The sequence below is a fragment of the Myotis lucifugus genome, unplaced genomic scaffold, assembly GCF_000147115.1.
Source record: "Myotis lucifugus unplaced genomic scaffold, Myoluc2.0 scaffold_0, whole genome shotgun sequence".
Taxonomy (NCBI): Eukaryota; Metazoa; Chordata; class Mammalia; order Chiroptera; family Vespertilionidae; genus Myotis; species Myotis lucifugus.
The window spans coordinates 1,919,721-1,929,419 of NW_005871048.1; positions in this window are offsets into that span (position 1 = coordinate 1,919,721).

The following is a 9,699-nucleotide window of genomic DNA, read 5'->3' on the forward strand; positions in this document are numbered from 1 at the left end:
ATTGATTGACTTGATTTTTTAAAAACTAATGATAAATAAAAAGGTTTTTATTACACAAAGGTAATTACAGATTACAGAAACACAATCTATGTTCATTTTAGACTTTAAAAGGCTACATGAAAACCAAATGTGATATGAAAATAATATAATAATAATTAAAATTTGGAGAATATACTTAATTACATAAATTAGAGCTCTATGTAATTCTAGCCTGGTTTTCCCTGGGATAAACCTCCAAGAGTTCTCCAAACATTCTTCTTAATTTATATCCTGGAAATGAAATAACCAATCCAATTTAGAGAAAATGATTAATTTAAGATGTTTCACCAAAATTCTTTAACTATTCCAAGAAAATACAAAGCTTTAAACTATAATCCAGAAAAGCTTTAAACCATTTTAAAAATCTCAATTGTATATTTTTAAAGAATATCCAGAATAATAATGCTACAGATCAAATAGCTTTAATGGACTCTCTTTCTAAAACGCCCCTGTGACAATCCCTTTAGGAGAAAGATAATCTGTTTGTCCTTCTGTCTTCTTTGAATGACCTCCTGAGAAAAAAGAAAATAATGCCTCCTTGGCTGCATTTAAAAAAATCATTTTCCAGTCAGCAGTGCTTAATTCTCCTCATCCATTTATTCATCCTAGTCCAGTCCAAGAATATCTGGCCTAGTTTAGAACTAGAGGGTTGGATGGGTGGTGTCTGATAGTTTGTTCTCTGGAACAGTTATCATCACTGGTGGAATAATGATTCATTTGACCAGAAAGGCTGAATAACAAATTGGAGAGGCCTGGGAAGCAGAACTAAGTTCCGACAAAATAGTGTAGTAGGTGAAATTTATTTTCAGCTTTCTTGATCTCTTCCCTTTCATTAATTTCCTCTCTTTAATTTCTGCACTGTGAGGCTCAGCTTGGATGTAACCTTAGACGGGGCACTACAATCTGGATCTTTTCTTCTATTTTTCTTTCATCTTGGGTTCCATTTCCTCCAGTCCACGTTGTTATCCTAGATGTCACTTATTGACATAATCAATTAATCTTCAGTAATATGTTAGTGTACATTGGTGCCTCACTGTGTTACTCTATCCACAGCCATTAATATTTTAACATGACCTACAGGACATGAAAACTTTAATTTCTCTTTTGGCAGCTGATGGAGAATTCTGAAGGTGTGGGAATAAGAGGACCACTCCACAACCTTAAATATGAACCACAAAGGTACCATATTTATGGCCTTCTCCTTTGCTGATGAGCCTTTTTTTTTAAAAAAAAATTTCCTCCCTATGGTTTGTATAAAGGGAACAATCTCCTACTAGATATTTTAAGTCATGTTATCATAAGACTTATTATTTTACATTACAATTATTTCCTTAAGGTGATTGTCACAATCTGAAATGTCCACAGGAGCTAGGTAGGTGAAATAAATGTGTGAATCTGGCAGTACATACTCCTACCTAGAAATATTTAAATTCAACTGTCTTAAACATCACACTGGCTAAATTAAACATGCTTGCTTTAAGACCCATAACAACAAAGCCACACCTCTGTGATAAGAGGCAGGAGGCTTAAGAGGTGGATGAGCAGTCTTGGACTCCTGACTTTAGGATGGAAAAACTGAGAACACAAGGGAGGCAGAAGGCACTCCACTTCTCCTGGTCTTGATCATGGAAGAAAAGTCAAGCTATCTACATCTGTAATTAAGAGAGGAGAGCTCATTACCAAACAGTAAACAACCACATTTTTTTTAAAAAATGTCCCTGTGTAAAGTAAATAGATGTTAAGTTTATGGGATTTTTTTCTTTTCTACCTTACAATTTAATCTACTTTCAAGTGTTATACAATAAACAAATAGTGCTTTTATAGACAGAAAAGAGAATAATAAAGTCTTTGTTCATTGAGATTCGTATGTTTATAAGACGATGTTTATACTAATATGTTTACAGGACCATGCCCAAGTGGCAGGCAATAAGATAGTGGCAGCCATGGGGATCTGGGCCAGGATGTGAGGACGTTTCCTGAGAACGATGGTTGCCTGCACTAGTCTCCAGGCAGGATGCAGAGTGGAACACTTAGTGATCAACTCAGACTCATGTGCTCTGCATGCAAAAATGTCTATAATGCTTATACCCTCTGCAGTTTTCATTTTCCCCCTGGTCATTTTGAAGCTCTAGCCTGTCTAAACTGTGCTAATGAAAACAAGAAAAAGAGTTTTTGTCCATATTTGAGCAGAGGATAGAGAAGAACAAACTCCTGGAAATGCAGCTTGGCAGTGGCAGTCATTACTGAGGACCACTGCGAGGGAACATGAAGGCCTGAAAGGCAGCTGATCCCAATTCTCCTTCCAAAGTCTTGCGGGGGGGGGGGGGGAGGTTCAGGATTTACGTTTTTCTGAGAGGGGAAGACAGTATTCCCTAAACCTGGAAGAAAGTGAGTCATACCCTGCCCCCAAAACTCTAATTTTTAATTTTCTTTTATTGCATTCAGGCATTCTTTCACAAGAGAAATGTGACTCAGGCTTAAGAAGGATCTCTGCCTTTACTAAAGTGGTTCTCAACCTTCCTAATGCCGCAACCCTTTAATACAGTTCCTCATGTTGTGGTGACCCCCAACCATAAAATTATTTTCGTTGCTACTTCATAACTGTAATTTTGCTACTGTTATGAATTGTAATGTAAATATCTGATATGCAGGATGTATTTTCATTGTTCGCGACCCACAGGTTGAGAACCGCTGCGTGAGGGCTCATGTCCTTACATTGGGCCCACCTGGATAATCCAGGATAACCTCTCAATTTAAAAATCAGCCAATCAGTACCTTTGATTTTATTACCAAAGTGCCCTTTTTCCCATGAGAGTAACATATTCATAATTATGATATTTCATATTCACAGGCTCCAAGGATTAGGAAATGGAATCTTGGGGGGAGGTGGATATTTAGGGAATTCTGCCTATCAAAGACCCTAAGTAATACTCCAGCTGAATCAAAACAACTCATTCCCTCAAATCACCCTCATAGTATCCCAACTGTGTACCTTTTCTTACCTAGTTTCTTCTGCCCGAAATGCATCTTTCCCTTTACCCTCCACTACCCAAGTCCTGCTGGTGCTGCAAGGTCAACTTTAAAGGGCTCTTTCAGCAAGAATCCCTTTCAGTGTGATCTGGCCTCTCTCTTACTTTCTATATAGCTTACTGTATACTTTTCTTTTGATCCTAATTACATGTTGCATTTCATTTATTTACCTTTATACTTAGTCCTTGATAATGTAAATTGATGCAAATGCCTAGAAGGCTATGACTGTGTCCTCATCACCTTTGAGTACCTCCACCATTCATCCCTTGTTAATAGTAGAGTTATCACACACTCAATATGGTATTTATTGAAAAGAAAAATTTCATTGTTTTCCCCAAGGCACCAATGGCTTCAACCTGCATCAGAACCTCCTGATTGATTCTGCATGTGCCATCGTGTGTCCTCTTTCCCTGCATTTACCACATTGCAGTGATAGTATTTCTTTACACTGCAGCCTCAAAAATGAAATGCTTTGAGAATAGGTTCTATACTTTAGTCATCTATTCATTCACTTGGCACAAGTTATTGAGTGCCTCCTAGTTAGTGCTAGGCCTTATGCCACATATAGAGATACCACAGTGAACACACTAGACCTCATGGAACATACAATCTGATGGGAAAGGCAGACAATAGAAAAACTCACAGAAACAAATGTATTCTTACAAAGTGTAGTAAGAAATATGAAATAAAAGTATAAGATGCTATTTGAGAGAATATCAGGAAACCTTGGGAGGGCAAGCAATGGCTTCCTTTAAAAAGTGATATCTAATCTGAAACATGAAAGGACAGGAACTTTTCAGGAAAAAACACAGATAAGAATTATCTGGGCAATGGTAATGTATGTAGGAGAGATTATGTGAAATGAAGCTAGAGAAGTAGAAAGTCAGGTCCTCCGGAACCTTATAGGGTCATGTTGAAGATTCAAATTTTAGCCTAAGTGCCATTACAGTTTTTGAAGTTAAAGTTGTAAGTGAAGAAGCAATGTGGCTAAACTACATTTTTTCAAAAGAACACAGAGATGGACTACAAGAACCATTTGAGAAAGCAGGAAATTGGGAGGCTACTACAGTTCTCCAGGGCACTCACCATCTACAAGTGTGGCACGACACATAGACCTTTCTATTGAACATTAATTGGACTCTTGGGCTTTCATTGGGTAGAGAGAATCCTATCTAAAACGTTTACTTTGGTTATAAAGACCTTATAAATGCTATCCAGTAACATTTTTCTGAAAGCTTAAAGTATGTTTCTGTCAGTACAGATGATCTGACTTGTAATGTTTATGTGACTCAGTTGAATGCATGTGTAAAATACCTCACACATCAACTGGCCTACAGTAAATGATCAAAAACTATTAACTCCCTTGTGCCTCCTCTTTAGGTAATCCTCTCCAAAACATGGTACATTGATGTCACTTCATTTAAACTACTATTTCCTCATTAGAAACCAAACACATTGCAATATTTAAATGTTCTAAGTTTTAAGAATCCCATTACCAAGAAAATTTTCCAAAGTACATCCAAGTTATATATTATTTGTTTATACTACTAAGTATATTATCCTATATAATAAAAGCCTAATATGCTAAGTGTCCAGTCATCCATTCAACCAATCAAAGCGTAATATGCTAATGATATGCTAAGGCCACTCAACTGCTTGCTATGATGTGCACTGACCACCAGGGGGCAGACAGTCGACCAGTGGCTATGACATGCACTGACTACCAAGGGGCAGACGCGCCCTGGAGCCCTTCCTGTGGTTCCTCCCTGGCTGGCCAACTTCCCGAGTCCCTCCCCAGTCCCGATTGTGCACCAGTGGGGTCCCTCAGCCTGGCCTGTGCCCTCTTGCAATCCGGGCTGAGGGATCCCCCTGAGTGCATGAATTTCATGCACTGAGCCTCTAGTATACATCAATAAAAGTCACCAGGCAATCATAAGCAACATGATTCCTGAAAAGGGTAAAACCTTAGTGGACATTCTGAACTGGCTACATACTCCACTGTGCTGAGTTCAGAGTCAGTAAAACAGAAGTGATAAATGAGTTAGCATGACCCAATATCAATAAGTACTCTGCCCACATGGGTTTTATCCAAGGCAGTTTAAAAATTTTTGAGGAGGAAAAAATAGACCAGTGGCAAAGATCCTGGAAAACTAGAGTATTTTGGAGAGGTTTTGAAAGACTTATAATCAGAATAACATCCAAAGAGAATAAAGTAGGTGAAATTAGAAAGACTAAATTACAAAATGTGAAGAAAATCAGTATGATTGGCACACTGAATAAATTCTTGTTGAAATAAGAGTAAAAACATTCTGATGATTATGCATGTAAAGTATGAGAGATTTCAGCTTATTTACAAATTGATGCAGTTATTGACTAATTTTGGATTAGAGGTCAGTTTTTCTGATATACCAGAAATCTTTCATTTAAATATTCCTCCAAATCAACTCTGCATCCAACTCCATCTTGCTCATTACTTAGGGAACCTGACCTGCATGAATTACATCAATGGGTTCCCAAGTCCTCTGGGTCCAGTTTGGTTTGGCCAAAAGGAAACTGGGAGTGGGAGGAAATTGAGAACAGAGTATTTGTTTTCCTGATTTCCATGCTGTTACAGTATTTCCCCTTGGGCAGCCTGTGTACCTTGACAGAAGGTCACTTTTCCACTCTACGTATCAGCTCTATGAGACATTCTCTCCTTCTGGGTCCTGGTAATATCTTCTTTCCATTGTCCATTTAGCTCTAAGGGTGATGAAAGTTTGCTTCTGCTAGCTAAGGGTTTCTGCACTCTCTCTTGTGTTTCCCCCTACCACCACAGACACACCTTTGTAATTAGTACCTTTTATAAATAAACTTTCCTCAAGTTATGCTAATTTGAATGTGATATATTTTCCCTTTGACTGACGTCCATAATTCCTGACCTATGTTTCCAAAACTTCAGTTATTCATATAAGGATAAAGAAGTCTGAGCAACTGATCTTTGTTCTCATGTCACAACACTGAGTTCAGAAACATCCTTGAACCAGATTTGGCCAGCGTGGGGTAGGGAGAAGGTGATAAATGTGGGCTGTGTTTCTCGCTTAAGTGTTCTGTACTAAAATGGGCTCTATAGTCACACTGTGTATTGTACAACACTAAAACCTGGCAACTCATGATGGAAGTATCCAGCACACAGTCAAACTAGCTTACCTATAAATGACTCCAGCCTTCTGTATTTAAGGTGGACCTTTGAGGGGACAGCTGAGCTGCTAGAAGTTTTGGTGCAACCTTCAATGACTCATGTTATCATCTGAAACCTGTGGACCCCTTATGAAGATTCTGAGGTCTCAGAACTTACATATCTATTTGACTTGAAAAATGTTGCTGATCTTTCTGTTCTTTTTTTTTTTAATATTTTTTTAATATATTTTATTGATTTTATCAACTTTGTCTAACATACGATATGCCACGAGTCTCTGAATGTGCTCAGTGCAAACATACTCTTGACACTTGTCAATACAATAGTCATGTGGCTTACAGTCTTCATAATTTATGCCTGATTTGCATACAGCTTTTCAATAAATTTTAAACCCACCCCTTATTTTAACAAATATTTACTATGTAATATATCAGCAAAACCACAGATTTGATGTGCTATTATATGCTTTCTTATTAACATTAAGATAAATACATAACACTGTTCAGTTTCTGCTAATGTAGTAGGCTAAGTACCTGGATCACTCTTTCATTGAAGTCAACTGAAAGTCTTAGATAAAAAGAATTTTTAAACCTTCGTAAAAGCACAGATGAGCTGCAGAAAAGTAAATAATTCCCAGACACTGTCCAAATGGAGGTTTTCACAGCCTTATGATAACCAAGAATAAGAGATAAGCTTCAAAGCCTAGTCAAAAGGGGGAAATAATCTAAGAGGAGAACAGTTCCTCTGCTTATAAAACTTGGATTCTAAAATTCTGGGCTGCTCAGTGGGAGTAGAAACTCTCCTCTACTTAGACACCGAAAAAGGGGGGAAATTATTACTGAAAATTAGGAACCAGAAAAGTAGTATTCTTTAGTCTGAACCTATACTACATAGGCAGACCCAAATTACCTAATTCATAAATGAAATTCAGAGTGATTCAAGAAGTATAACATTCTCATATGCTTAGCAGAAGCAAACACAATTCTACCTGGAGGAATTACCTACATCTTAGGCCTCAAAAAATTCCTGTAAATAAACTGACAATAAAAATGAGCACTTGCAGGCCAAAGAACTAGTCAAATAAAGAAATAAAGCTCCCTGAAGAAGAATAAGCAAAAATAACAAAGAGATGGATAGAAATATAGGAATTTCGGAAACTAAAAATATCAGTACATAGGTTCTAAAAATATACTTCTTATGTTTAAAGAAATAAAAAATATAAATGAAAATATATGAAGGTATCAAGAAACTATAAGAAGGGACCCAGTAGATTTTAAAGAATGAAATAAAATTTCTAGAAATGAAAATTTTAATGGTAAAAATTATAAATGTATATGTTTAATAGCAATTTGCACATATATCAAAAGATAATTAGTTAATGGAAGATAAATCTTAGTTATCCAGAATGTATTACATAGAAGCAAAGAAAAAAAAGAAAGACAGGAAGCATAGAGTAAGAAGTCTGACATATATTAAGACATAGTTCTGCATAGAAAAAAAGATAATGGACCAGAAATAATTATTTAAGAATTACAATATTTGAGACTATTCCAGAACTGGTTCAAAATACTTAACAAATGCTAAGCAGGGTAAATATAAAGAAATCCATATCTAGACTTACCATAATGAAACTTCAAACACCAAAGAAAAAGAGAAACTCTTAAGAATGACAAACATTGAAAAATAAAAAGCAGAAATGAAAACATTATTTCCTAATGAACCCAAAGAGGCCATACCAAGACATATCATAATTAAAATGCCAAAGGTTAAAGACAAAGAGAGAATCTTAAGGTAGTAAGAGAAAAGGTCCCATAAGATTGTCAGCTGATTTCTCTACAGAAACTTTGTAGGCCAAAAGGGACTGGCTTAAAATATTCAAAGTGATGAAAAACATGGACCTATAACCAAGATTACTCTACCTAGCAAAGCTATCATTTTAAATCGAAGGACAGATAAAGAGCTTCCCAAACAAGAAGCTAAAGGTGTTCTCGCCACCAAACCAGTAGTACAACAAATGTTACAGAAGATGAAGAGAAAAGATAAAAATATGAATAATAAAATGGCAATAACTACATATCTATCAACAATTACTTTAAATGCAAATAGATTAAATGCTGTAATCAAAAGACATAGGGTGACTGAATGGATAAGAAAACAAGACTCTTACATATATTGCCTACTAGAGACTCACTTCAGATCAAAAGACACACACAGAATGAAAGTAAAGTGATGGAAGAAGGTAGCTCATGAAAATGGAAATAGGAAAAAAAAAAGCTGGGGTTGCAATACTTTCACCAGACAGAATAGACTTTAAAACAAAGGATGTAACAAGAGACAAATAAGGACCCGGCAATTCCACTTCAGGTATTTATCTGAAAAAAACCAAGGCACTAATTCAAAAAGACATATGTATCCATATGTTCATTGCAGCATCCTATATAATAAAAGACTAATATGCAAATTGACCAAACGGCAGAATGACCGGTTGCTATGACGCACACTGACCACCAGGGGGCAGACGTTCAATGCAGGAGCTGCCCCCAGCCCGCAGGCCCCAGGCCAGCCAAGGTGGGTGCCAGCGGCCCCCCACCATCACTCCACCAGTCGTCCTGCAGAGGGAGGCAACTGGCAGCAGCGGGAGGCATGGCTGGTGAGTGGGCGGCACTAGGCCGGCCAAGGCGGGTGACAGCAGGGAGCCCACCCGATGGCCCCGCTGGTCACTCCACAGATCGGCCCTGATCGCCGGCCAGGCCTAGGTACCCTACCCATGCATGAATTTCGTGCACCGGGCCTCTAGTTATTTATAATAGCCAAGATATGGAAGCAATCTAAGTGTCCATGAGTAGATGAATGAATAAAGAAGTGATACACATATACAATGGAATATTACTCAGCCATAAAAAGAATGAAATATTGCTATCTGCAATTACATGGGTGGACCTAGAGGGTATTATGCTAAGTAAAATATATCAGACAGACAAAAACAAATACCATATTATTTCAGTTATATGTGGAATTTAAAAAGCAAAATAAAAAGTCAAAACAGAAAGAAATTCATATATACAGAGAATATTTTGATGGTTGCCAGATGGGAGGTGTGGTAGGGAGATGGATAAAAAAGGGCAAGGGATTAATAAACACAAATTGGTAGTTACAGAATAGTCATGGGGATGTAAAGTACAGCATAGGGAATATAGTTAGTAATATTGTAATAACTATGTATGGTATTAGATGGGTAAAGAATCCAAGGCAACTAAGGTGCTGGCAGGGGGCAAAGTAAACAGAAATGCTTGTTGGAAGAATGTCATAAATACTAGCTACTGTCAGTTGCAGAAACAAAGATTGATGCCTCTACCTATTTTTTCTCCCTTGCTGAGTCATGGCTATATTCACCCATTTTAATTAAGCTCCCTAAAGGCCCTTACTAAAAGAAAATTCTAAAGTAGATTTGGTAG